The 13265-nt window shown below is 44.6% G+C and overlaps 1 long non-coding RNA gene across 2 annotated transcripts; it reads right to left on the bottom strand.

The window, feature by feature from the left end:
* Positions 1-10461: 10461 nt before the first annotated feature.
* Positions 10462-12198, bottom strand: LOC124302397 (uncharacterized). Of its 2 annotated transcripts, none has more exons than XR_006907700.1 (3): positions 12121-12198; positions 10801-11987; positions 10462-10697 (listed from the first exon to the last, which is right to left on the bottom strand). It is a non-coding gene; the product is annotated as an uncharacterized LOC124302397 (long non-coding RNA). The 2 variants fall into 2 exon arrangements; XR_006907699.1 differs by lacking the exon at positions 12121-12198 and having other exon boundaries at positions 10801-11787; positions 11945-12114.
* Positions 12199-13265: the final 1067 nt, after the last annotated feature.

Consider the following 13265-nt stretch of genomic DNA (forward strand, 5'->3'; position numbering starts at 1 on the left):
ATCAACACCCCTCACGGAAAAAACCCTGAATTTTGGTGCAAATTCGTACCCTCAACCCATAGGTAATGCTAAATCCCCGTGAGAAAAAAGTCGAGGGTACGAATTTACACCCAAGTCTAGGGTTTTTTCCGTGAGGGACGTGATGCATACTATATATTTTATAATTTTTCAGGAGACAAACTAGGTTATCTACAATAATACGGCTATAATATGAAAAGAGAATTATTCATTTCGAACTGGGATCCTATTCGACACGCGCTCGATGTATTCCATAACATTAATATTCATAATTATACCAACAACTTTTCGTATGCTCTCTCGATCTTGAATTTTCGTAGGCATTGAATCGAATCGCTGCTTTAGCTAGTCGCAAGTGAAGTATCTACGTCGGGTAGACAAGCAGATTTTCTTTTCGAAAAGTGTTCCATCGGAAGAAAATTCAGAGTAACAGTAATACATCACGGATGCGCTAATTTTGATCGATATGAAATGGATGCTCCATATATGAAACAGTATTTGATGCAGTGTAGTGATTAAAAGACGAAAAAGGTGATAGGGAGAGGAAGAACGAAGCTTCTTAAAACTTCGAGTTTATTTGAACACACATTTGAAAGGTACGAGCATAATTTTTTATTATCCAACTGTCACAGAACGGCAGCGTTATTAGGTGACCCGTTTTAACTGAAGAATATATCTTTATTCAACGGCTAACTATCGAAGGGCCTGGCCGCTTGAGTCTGGAATCGGTAGGAACGATAAAGTGCGTATTTCTTGTATGAAATGTGAAAACTAAAATCATTATACATCATATCATATCATCTTACATCATACATCATACATCATACATTATATGTAGATGACATCATACATCAGCATTCATGGCATTAAAGTTCGAATCCAAAGTTTGGATGTTTGGATGTTCAGAAGGTGACGTCACCCAAATTTTTTGTTCTCTTGACGTTATCCATCTAAAATCAGCCCGCCGAATTCCTCAGTCTGGACACGACCGCGCAGTAGAGAGGACGTATGAGAATCGCGCTCCGCAGATTTCGAGTATCGGGTTCTCTACTTCCTGGATCCTGCCATCCGTGTCCGCTTCCTGATGCAACTCGACTTCAGGGACGAGCGCTCCGTGGTTCCTGCGCTCCGGTACGCACCTGGTAAAACTCGGCTTCCAGGATAGGAGCTCCGTGGTTCCTGCGCTCCAGGTCCGCTACCTAGTGAAACTCGACTGCTAGGAAAAGCGCTCCGTAGTTTCTGCGCTAAAGGTCCACTACCTGTTGAAACTTGACTTCCAGGACAAGCGCTCCGTGGTTCCGGTTTCATGCTTACAATTAATTATTTCAATTCATTTTTCGCGCAAGCCCAAATTCAATAGCTATCAGTGCGCTAATGAAATTTCTATAATCTTTTATAATTTTCTCATAATCTTCTTGGTAAAATGTGTCGATACAAAAATTATAATAATCCTTACGCAATATTTTTAATGTGTTCTAATACTGAAAATATTTAATAGTATTCGATGTTTAACCCGAGGTAGTTAGCGGTTGTTGGGAGGTGGTTGGCGGTGGTTGGACGTGGGCGAAGGTGGTTACGGGTGGTTGCGGGTGATCGAGGTGGACGAGGAGGAGGACAAGGAAGACGAGAAGAACAAGGTGGACGAGGAGGACAAGGATTTGTGCACGGTGAGTGAAACAATTTTATATTATTTAACGGCAATTGTAATTATATTTCATCTAAAATTTTTCGAACTTGTCATGTTCACAATAAATTATATCAATTCATTTTTCGCGTAAGCCCAAATTCAGTAGCAGTCAATGCGCTAATAAAATTTCTATAATTTTTGATAATTTTTTCATAATCTTCTTGGTAAAATGTGTCAATAAAGAAGTGATATGAATTCTTACACAATATTTTTGATGTGTTCTAATACTGGAGATATTTCTTAGTATCCGAGGTATAACTCGAGGTGGTTAGCGGTTGTCGGAGGTGGTTGGCGGTGGTTGGACGTGGTCGAAGGTGGTTACGGGTGGTTGCGGGTGATCGAGGTGGACGAGGAGGAGGATAAGGAAGACGAGGAGAACAAGGTGGACGAGGAGGACAAGGATTTGTACACGGTGAGTGAAACATTTTTATATTATTTAACGGCAATTGTAATTATATTTTATCTCAAATTTTTCGAACTTGTAATGTTTACAATAAATTATATCAATTCAGTTTTCGCGCAAGCTCTAATTCATTAGCGATCAGTGCGCTAATAAAATTTGTATATTTTTCTCATGATCTTCTCATAATCTTTTTGGTAAAATGTATCAAAAAAAAAAAAGTTAAGTTAATCCGACGCAATACTTTTGATGTGCTCTAACACTGTAAACATTTATTAGTTATACCTCATAACCCGACGTGATTAGCGGTGGTCGTTGGAGATGGTTGGAGGTGACAGAGGTGGACGAGGACGACAAGGATTTGTGCACTGTGAGTCTAACATTTTTGTAATATTTCATAGAGTGGGAGTAGGATCAGGAGTGGGAGTAGGAGTAGAAGAAGGATCAGAATCAAGACCAAGAGTAGGAGTAGGCGTAGGATCAGGAGTAGAAGTAGGAGTAGGATCAGAATCAAGAGTGGTAATGGAAGTATGATCGGGAGTAGTGGTTTCAGGCGTAGGATCAGGAGTAATATCGGGAGAGGTATCATGAATAGGATCAGGAGCAGGATCAGGAGTAGGACCAGGAGTGGGATCAGGAACAAAGTCAGGGGTAGAATCTGAAGTAGGACCAGGAGTAGGACCAGGAGTAGGATCAGAAGCAGGAGTAGGAGTAGGAGTAGGATCAGGAGTAGGTGTGGAAGTAAGGGTAGTAGTAGGAGTAGGAGTTGAAGTGGGAGTTTTTTTTTTTTTGATGGGAAAATGCCTTATGCACACCCTGTCTTTCACGCAAGAAACACAGGGTAGTGTGGGACCCACCCCCACTAAAAACCCACCGGCCACCCTGGTACGGGATGAGAGACTCCCCGGAACCACTGAAGCATAACTTCGGGGGGTCTCCCGGCACTTCAGCGCGCGTGCGCTCACTCCTAGTTCGGAAGTTGCGTCTCCCCTCCCTCCCAATCCGCTCGGTTCACGATACCTGGCTCGCGTCATACCTAGGGACCAGCTCCCGGCCCCGCCAACCCTTCCGGGCCCCTGCCCGTAGTTACCGGGATCTGCTCGCGCCACCCCTCATCCCGTTTCCCATTTATGAGATGCCCCACCCCTTTATCACCCCGAGACCATGTCGCTGGAGACTCTTTCCGCCGCGCGCGCCAAACCCCGCTGGCGCATCCGCTCGGCTTGCTCCTTCTCCGTCATGACGGCGTTCGCGAACCTCGTGACCGCTGCCCACCCTTCCCTGCTCTCGTCATTGCTTTAACCAACGCCGGTAGCGTCAGGTCCACCCCCGTGACTCCGCGTAGGAGTTCTCGCTTCGTCTCTCAGGCCGGGCACGCCTTCACCGCGTGTTCCGCTGTGTCCACGGCCCCCCCGCATTGCTTGCATACCGGGTCCGCGGCTCTGCCTATCTTGTGCAAAAAGCCCTCGAAGCATCCATGACCCGTCGCGATTTGGATCAGGTGGAAAGTTACCCCTCCGTGCTCCGCGCTAAACCAGTCCTCCCAGTTCGCCAATATGGCACCTCTGAGGTGCCCGCTAGGGAGGTTGGGCCTGCTCAGGTTCGCCCTCCATTCCCTCGCTACCGCTGCCCGTTCCGACGCCACCAAGGCGCGCGTGCTTGCTGCGTCGGTCCTTCCCGCGCGTTGTTGCTCCCGGAGGCTCTGGAACGTACGGGCTCGCGCCCTCGCTTTTCGCAGGCCGTTGCGCGCCCGATTTTTCCACGATGAACGCACAATCACGTGATTCAGTTACTTCACGTTTTTCACCGTCTTTTTTCTTGTTTCTACACTGCCGCGAGAAATGTCCTTTTCCGTTACAGTTATAACATCGCACTATCGGTCTGGGTCTGAAAGATTTTTTCTCTCTATCACTTGGACTGGGTTTTTCCTTTTCTTTCGCTACAGGTTTCTTCGTCGCTGAGAACGCTCCCGGGATTTCATCGTCCATCGACATTCGTTCCTCTTCTCGGATTAATCTGTCCTCGAGATTTGCGAGTGTCTGCATCTCAGCTGGCATAGTGTCCCACGTGGTTCGAAATGCCGCGTATTTCGACGTTAAGCTACTTAACACTTTCGCCATTACTGTTGTTTCGGACACTCTTTCTCCAATATCGGTCAGCCGAGCCGCCATATTTCGCACTTTGGCCACGTGTTGCATCATCGAGTCTCCCGGAGACATTCGATACTCGCAAAGTTTCGACATAAGCGTTAATTTGCTTGATGCCGATTTTTGCGCATGCAGCCTTGATAGACTATCCCACATTTGCTTTGACGTCGTGCACACGAGTAACGGCCGAAGCTGCTCTGACTCCATAGCCGAAGAACTCAAAAACATAGCGCGCGCGTCGTCCGCCATCCACGTTTCTCGCTGCGCGTCTTGATCGTTCCCGGTCGGCATCGTTTTCGACCCGTCCACCACTCCATATATCTTATGCGCCAAAAATAATGCACGCATTTGGAACTTCCAACTCTGAAAATCTTGCCCGTTGAATTTCGTGACATTCCGAGTCGAGATCGCTTCGGACATTCTGGATTTTCGATTCACTTTCACTCACTCGCGAAAAATACGTTAGACACAGCATGGCTGCTCGCACGCCGACCGCGTGTGCTCTATATAAATTTTCCTAATCTCTCTAAAATTACATAGCCAACGATGACTGGGCCCATAACCTGTTAAGGATGCAGGTTAGATCTGAGAGAGTTAGGGTAAATTTATATGAAATCAGAATTTTGTATAACAATTATAAAAGTCTTTATTACAGATACACGGAGACAGGTGTGTTTATCAGCGAATCCTTTTCTACAGACTGACTTTGACTTTTCGAACTTGTCTATCTCAACCGTTCTCTCTCACACATACACGCAACTCGCTCGTTACATTTTTTCGCCTCTATTCTAATCCTTGACGAGGATTATCGAGCATTGTTGATTTGCGCGACACTGAGGCGAGTTGCTTCCTCACGCTCACACACACACAGTAACGCGCATCAAACATATCCAGCAGTTCGTGACGAGAGCTTGCGACCGCGACGCGTCTATGCCACGGAGTCGACCAAACAACGGCCGAGCACCGGTGGAACCCAACCATCGCACAACATCGGCGGGAGTGCCTTAAGGCAAGAAGGCTCCATCAGCACGCCCGTAAGCGGGACAGGGCCCCAACAGAGGAACTGCGCCTCGTTTACGAACAGAAGAGGCGACTGCTCAGAAACGCGATCAACTCGAGCAAGCGAGAAAGCTGGAGGGAACTCTGCGCAGAAGTGGATAGGGAGCCGTGGGGCAGACCGTATAAAACGGTCATGCATAAGATCAAGAGCATACCCACAAAAACACCAACTTGTCCTGACATGCTGCGCAGAATAGTAGCCCATCTGTTTCCGGAGAAACCCGAACTCCCCGATTACCACCCAGAGGACGGAGAAGAAGAGATTCCCGGAGTGTCCTCAGAAGAGCTCACGAACGCCTGCACCAGACTGCAGAATTCCAAGGCACCAGGCCCAGGTGGCATACCCAACATCGCACTAAAGAGTGCAATTGCTGCCAGGCCAGACATGTTCATCAGCATGTACGATGCCTGCCTGAAGCAAGAGGTCTTCCCGACCCGTTGGAAGCTGCAAAGGTTGGTTCTTCTCCCAAAAGGGAAAAAACCACCTGACGATTTGTCATCCTATCGTCCACTTTGCATGCTAGATTTAGAAGGGAAGAACCTGGAGCGTATAGTTGCTGACAGATTGGAGAAATATACCGATCCCCATCTTTCGGAAAACCAATTTGGATTCAGGAAAAGGAGATCGACCATGGATGCGTTGGAACTCGTCACGAACATCGCGACGGAAGCCATCTCAGAAAAGAGTTGGAAACACGGTTCCAAAAAATACTGCCTCATCGTCACCCTTGACATCAAGAATGCTTTCAACTCGGCTCGTTGGGATCGGGTATTGGATGCACTTGCGAATATGGGTGTATCCCATTACCTAAGGAAGATGGTCAGATCGTACTTCAAAAATCGACTACTACGTTACGACACCAATAGGGGCACAGCAGAACATAGAGTCACAGGTGGTGTGCCACAGAGCTCAGTCCTGGGGCCACTGCTCTCGAATATTATGTATGACGGCGTGTTGCGGGTGGAGCTACCACCGAAAACAACCCTAGTGGCTTTTGCAGACGACGTGGCGGTTGTCCTTGTTGCCAAACACCTGGAGGAACTGGAAGCCGCGTTCTCCACCACCATCCGGAGAATAAGACAGTGGATGCGTATGGCAGACCTGTCTCTAGCGGAACACAAGACTGAAGCGCTCCTTGTGAGCGGCCGGAAGAAAATGGAGACCATCACCATTAGGGTAGGCGACCACGAGATCCAATCGCAACCCTTCATCCGGTATCTGGGAGTAGTCTTGGACGCCAGACTCAACTACAAGGAGCACATCGCTACCGCTAGCAGGAAGGCAGTAGCTGTACAGGGCGCCCTCTCTCGCATAATGCCGAATATCGGTGGTGCCAGGCAGATCAGGCGGCGGCTACTGGCAACAGTGGTCACCTCGGTCCTGCTTTATGGTTCACCGGTGTGGGCGAAATCGCTACAATCTGGCAAGAAAAGTGGGACACCTCGTCAAAAGGTCGGTGGACCCATCGACTCATACCAAATGTAACCAATTGGGTAACTCGCCGTAACGGGGAGGTAGGGTATTACATCACCCAACTCCTGACTGGGCATGGGTGCTTTAGGGCATACTTGCACAGATTCAAGAGAGCGGACTCCCCATACTGCCATCATTGCGGCAAGGCAAACGAGGACGCAGAACACGTGTTCTTCCATTGCCCTTTCCATGAGGGGCTACGGACAGAACTGGGGAGAAGTCTGGGCAACCCGATCAGTCCAGGCAACATAGTACAGGGCATGCTGCAGAGCCAATCAGCTTGGAACAGCGTCGCAGAATACCTGGAAATCGTCGTCAAAGATCTCCGTGCAACACATGAAGAATAGGCCGTGAGGCATAACAACCACCAGCAGTAACATCAGAACGCCCCAGCGAAGTAGTATTTACAAAGAGTGCCGCTGGGGAACGCCCGTTCCAGTAGTAAGGGTGGAGGTGCAGGTTAGGTTTTAGTGCGGTAAAAATCCCACATAACTCGTTCCTAGGCGAGTAACTTTTGAAGGTTTCCCCCTGTACCTCATAAATCTAAACATAAAAAAAAAAAAACCCTACCCGACCCTCCCCTACCCCACCCTACCCTACTCCATCTTCTATTCCTGCTTCTACTCCTACTACTACTACCACTCCTACTACTACTCCCACTCCTCCTCCTACTACTACTACCCCTATAGCTACTCCTGATCCTACTTCAACTCCTACTGCTACTCCAACATCTACTCCTACTACTACTACTACTACTTCTACTACTGTTCCTACTCCTACTCCTCGTCCTGCTCTTACTGCTTATCTTGCTCCTATTGCTCATCTGACTCCAACTCCAACTCCTACTACTCCTACTCCTACTCCTATTCCTACTTCAACTCCTACTCCGACTACTACCCCTACTTCTACTCCTAATTCCACACCTACTCCTAATCCGACTCCAACTCGTACTTCTACTTCTACTACTATTCCCATTTTTACTCCTATTTCTACACCTACTCCTACTTTCACTTCTACTCCTGATCCTACTCCTGGTCCTACTCCTGGTCCTACTTCAGATTCTACCCCTGACTTTGTTCCTGATCCCACTCCTGGTCCTACTCCTGATCCTTCTCCTGATCCTATTCATGATACCTCTCCCGATATTACTCCTGATCCTACGCCTGAAACCACTACTCCCGATCATACTTCCATTACCACTCTTGATTCTGATCCTACTCCTACTTCTACTCCTGATCCTACGCCTACTCCTACTCTTGGTCTTGATTCTGATCCTTCTTCTACTCCTACTCCCACTCCTGATCCTACTCCCACTCTATGAAATATTACAAAAATGTTAGACTCACAGTGCACAAATCCTTGTCGTCCTCGTCCACCTCTGTCACCTCCAACCATCTCCAACGACCACCGCTAATCACGTCGGGTTATGAGGTATAACTAATAAATGTTTACAGTGTTAGAGCACATCAAAAGTATTGCGTCGGATTAACTTAACTTTTTTTTTTTTGATACATTTTACCAAAAAGATTATGAGAAGATCATGAGAAAAATATACAAATTTTATTAGCGCACTGATCGCTAATGAATTAGGGCTTGCGCGAAAACTGAATTGATATAATTTATTGTAAACATTACAAGTTCGAAAAATTTGAGATAAAATATAATTACAATTGCCGTTAAATAATATAAAAATGTTTCACTCACCGTGCACAAATCCTTGTCCTCCTCGTCCACCTTGTTCTTCTCGTCTTCCTTGTCCTCCTCCTCGTCCACCTCGATCACCCGCAACCACCCGTAACCACCTTCGCCCACGTCCAACCACCGCCAACCACCTCCCAACAACCGCTAACTACCTCGGGTTAAACATCGAATACTATTAAATATTTTCAGTATTAGAACACATTAAAAATATTGCGTAAGGATTATTATAATTTTTGTATCGACACATTTTACCAAGAAGATTATGAGAAAATTATAAAAGATTATAGAAATTTCATTAGCGCACTGATAGCTATTGAATTTGGGCTTGCGCGAAAAATGAATTGAAATAATTAATTGTAAGCATGAAACCGGAACCACGGAGCGCTTGTCCTGGAAGTCAAGTTTCAACAGGTAGTGGACCTTTAGCGCAGAAACTACGGAGCGCTTTTCCTAGCAGTCGAGTTTCACTAGGTAGCGGACCTGGAGCGCAGGAACCACGGAGCTCCTATCCTGGAAGCCGAGTTTTACCAGGTGCGTACCGGAGCGCAGGAACCACGGAGCGCTCGTCCCTGAAGTCGAGTTGCATCAGGAAGCGGACACGGATGGAAGGATCCAGGAAGTAGAGAACCCGATACTCGAAATCTGCGGAGCGCGATTCTCATACGTCCTCTCTACTGCGCGGTCGTGTCCAGACTGAGGAATTCGGCGGGCTGATTTTAGATGGATAACGTCAAGAGAACAAAAAATTTGGGTGACGTCACCTTCTGAACATCCAAACATCCAAACTTTGGATTCGAACTTTAATGCCATGAATGCTGATGTATGATGTCATCTACATATAATGTATGATGTATGATGTATGATGTAAGATGATATGATATGATGTATAATGATTTTAGTTTTCACATTTCATACAAGAAATACGCACTTTATCGTTCCTACCGATTCCAGACTCAAGCGGCCAGGCCCTTCGATAGTTAGCCGTTGAATAAAGATATATTCTTCAGTTAAAACGGGTCACCTAATAACGCTGCCGTTCTGTGACAGTTGGATAATAAAAAATTATGCTCGTACCTTTCAAATGTGTGTTCAAATAAACTCGAAGTTTTAAGAAGCTTCGTTCTTCCTCTCCCTATCACCTTTTTCGTCTTTTAATCACTACACTGCATCAAATACTGTTTCATATATGGAGCATCCATTTCATATCGATCAAAATTAGCGCATCCGTGATGTATTACTGTTACTCTGAATTTTCTTCCGATGGAACACTTTTCGAAAAGAAAATCTGCTTGTCTACCCGACGTAGATACTTCACTTGCGACTAGCTAAAGCAGCGATTCGATTCAATGCCTACGAAAATTCAAGATCGAGAGAGCATACGAAAAGTTGTTGGTATAATTATGAATATTAATGTTATGGAATACATCGAGCGCGTGTCGAATAGGATCCCAGTTCGAAATGAATAATTCTCTTTTCATATTATAGCCGTATTATTGTAGATAACCTAGTTTGTCTCCTGAAAAATTATAAAATATATAGTATGCATCACGTCCCTCACGGAAAAAACCCTAGACTTGGGTGTAAATTCGTACCCTCGACTTTTTTCTCACGGGGATTTAGCATTACCTATGGGTTGAGGGTACGAATTTGCACCAAAATTCAGGGTTTTTTCCGTGAGGGGTGTTGATCCTAAATGGACCATGTATACAAATATCGTACGTGGACCGCATATACGTATATAATTTTTGGTCTCTGCATCATTATTACATCTGATCCATTATTATTTATAATCTATGTATACATTCTTCTCTCGGGTACCTATACTTTAATTAAATCACTGTTTTGCTACGAATTTTGGAAGAAATTTATTCTCATTATTAATTTCTTGTATCGCCGACAAGTCGGTAAGTACACACAGGCTATGTACCGGCTTGGGCTTACCATTGCGAAGACTGTTACTCGGAAGGTGAATGCAGCCAGCATCACGCCGAAATCGGTAACTCTCCGATGTTCTGCAATAAGTTCTCAACTCTACCGTTGAAACATCTCAGGGGACGCAAGCGCACGATGATTCTCGGTTGTCACACCAAAGCCCATTAGGGCAACGGTCTTTATTTTCCTCAGTCAACGGGTGGAATAACGAAGGTTTTGTCAACAACATTTGTTCGAATTTGGCGCCATCTTACTGGAAACGTTACCGATTCATGGTACCTGCAACGTTTTTTTGGATTATCTCGAAAACCATGTCGGAGTAAATCATAAAAAATAGAGAGCAATTAAGAGCAATTCGGGAACAATTTTGTGGCATACATACTCTTAAGAAATTCGATGGTCGCAGGGCAACTTCACATTGGTACTCAGGTACTCTGCCAAGAACAGTGTATAATACAAAATTTCAATTTAAAAATAAAATCTGCGGACCATGATCTCAGCGCAATTCAAATCACCTTTGTGGATGGCGGAAATGGAAAAGAATATACATTGATACTCAATTTTGAAGACACTGTTGGTGAATAAATAAAAACCTGTAGTTGACATGTTAAATGAAGTTCCGAAAGGAACGGCTAGTTCATTTTGAAACTGATATTTCTGAGATTAAATCAGATGAATTGTCGACATTTCAATTTGGCTAAAAAGACGCCCAGAGCGAGTTATTTAACGGTGGATCACGCTGAACGCGTTTTGAGTGTTACAGCATTTATGGTAAGGTCTCTTTTATTCATTATAAAGAAGACGCGGATCCCATATTCTCTAACACAGTAGATTGTTACAAAGATTAAAATTCATCAGTCATTCTGAAACATCGATATAATTATTTAATAAGATTCATTCTAACTAAACTAGCGAAACCTGAATTCATCACGATTTCATACGTGCTGTACATACAATATTGAAGCAGAAGTTTTAGTTTAATAGATATAAGAATCAAATTGTTGTGTGAGAAACTACAGCTCATCAGTATTTGGCCAATGAAAATGAGTACTTTTTGAGAGTCAATAACTATATTCACCGTTCAGTCAACTAACCATGGCAACGTATTGTGGGATTGATTGAACTTTTAAGATATCAAATTGACGCTACTCCAACATCATTTCTGTAGATTTTTACCAAATTGATTTTTTGAATGAAGAACAGCGGTAACACTAATTGGTATTGGTTAATTCTTGTATGACAGTGTGCTGTTGCTTAACCCTTATCGTAAACCCATATTCAACCCTTCGTTGGAGATTTACTAGTAGCTGATGTACAATGTTGCCCAGTAAATTTTGACCTCAGGAAGTATTTCAAGTATTTTTTTATACTGCAGGCATATTAATCGTTAACATTTGTAATTTGTTCAGTTTTGACGACTACAATCGTACTTTACAACTTTACTAAAGTAAATACGCTTAGTATTATTCACTACTCTCATGAGGCTAAATGTGGCAGAGTATTAGTCAGTCGCCGATATACAATACTTCGAAAATTAGCAACCAAAAACCTATTTCCCGTCAGAGGACGCTATTAAATTGGAAACATGCAAAATGTGAGCATGGGTTCCCTGAAGCCCGTTTTTGCCGACACAGTTAAACGGCTTTCAATTTTTTCTATATAGTTTGGAGATAGGCTGAACTTAGTTTAAACTTCGATTAACCTTGGAGGAATCGGGCCTGACTACGCTAACTCCTCCATGGATCCTCTCTGGCGAGACGAAATGGAGGGCGTCAAATGGCCACAATCAGCACCGCAGGGTGGCGCGAGCAAATGAGGAGGGTATGACGGCGCGCTAACTGCATACGAACGTATGGGTGCTGTTCCATGTCAGCGACGGATCACGGAACAATGGAATCATTGGTCTCGAAATCTAGTTACTTTGAGAATTCCGGTCCGTACGCTAATTTGCCTTATGGTCCCATGCTGAGCATATACAGTATGGATGCTTTCCATTTACTGACTCAAATCGACTTGTGTCGCTATTTCTGGTGTATCCGGCCAATCTGGGCAAAGGAATACACCAGAAATAGCGACACAAATCGATTTGAGTCAGTAAATGGAAAGCACCCTATATGCTTTAAAGTCCTATGTGGCAATTTTCGAACGGAATAACAAAACGGAATCAATGCAAATTTGCGGTATTTCTAAGAATTAAATATTGATACTATTTCATTAGAATTTCATATGTAAGGTTAGTATAAAATACGTTCCGTCATTTAGTTTGAAGTTTGTCACATGGCATAAGCAATTATGTATACGTGGAACGGAACTCCAAAACTCCATACGTGTGTTTATCATATTATCCTTCATTATTTCGAATTTTAAATTAATAAATAAAAAAACATGAGAGCTGTCATGGGATAGCCGGTACGAACGAAGTTCCTTACGCTATATTAGAGACCGCTGCTGCCGTCTCCCACCCCAAGCGCTGAGACAGAGAGAGAGAGCGCGCGCACACGCTGGAATAGAGAGAGAGAGAGAGAGGGAGATCGCGCGCACTATAGCAAACGAGCACTATAGCCAAAAAGTGTCGGTTTTTTGGTGTCGTTTTTTTCCGCCTAGCCCCTACGGTGAACGAGCGATAAGGAACTTCGTTCCAAAAAAACGTGGATTCGAAAGTCATGCTAAATACAATGTTGAAATTACTAGTAGATGCCAGAAATCTGCCGATTTGGCATAGCAAAAATTATACTCAGGAGAGTTTTGACGAAGTGCAACGGAATCTTAGAACATACCGGGACAATCTCGTGAAATTTGAAAATCAACTACACATGCGCCAAATAATTCAATCTCATTGGTCGGCGA

This window comes from Neodiprion virginianus, chromosome 4 (assembly GCF_021901495.1).
Source record: "Neodiprion virginianus isolate iyNeoVirg1 chromosome 4, iyNeoVirg1.1, whole genome shotgun sequence".
NCBI lineage: Eukaryota > Metazoa > Arthropoda > Insecta > Hymenoptera > Diprionidae > Neodiprion > Neodiprion virginianus.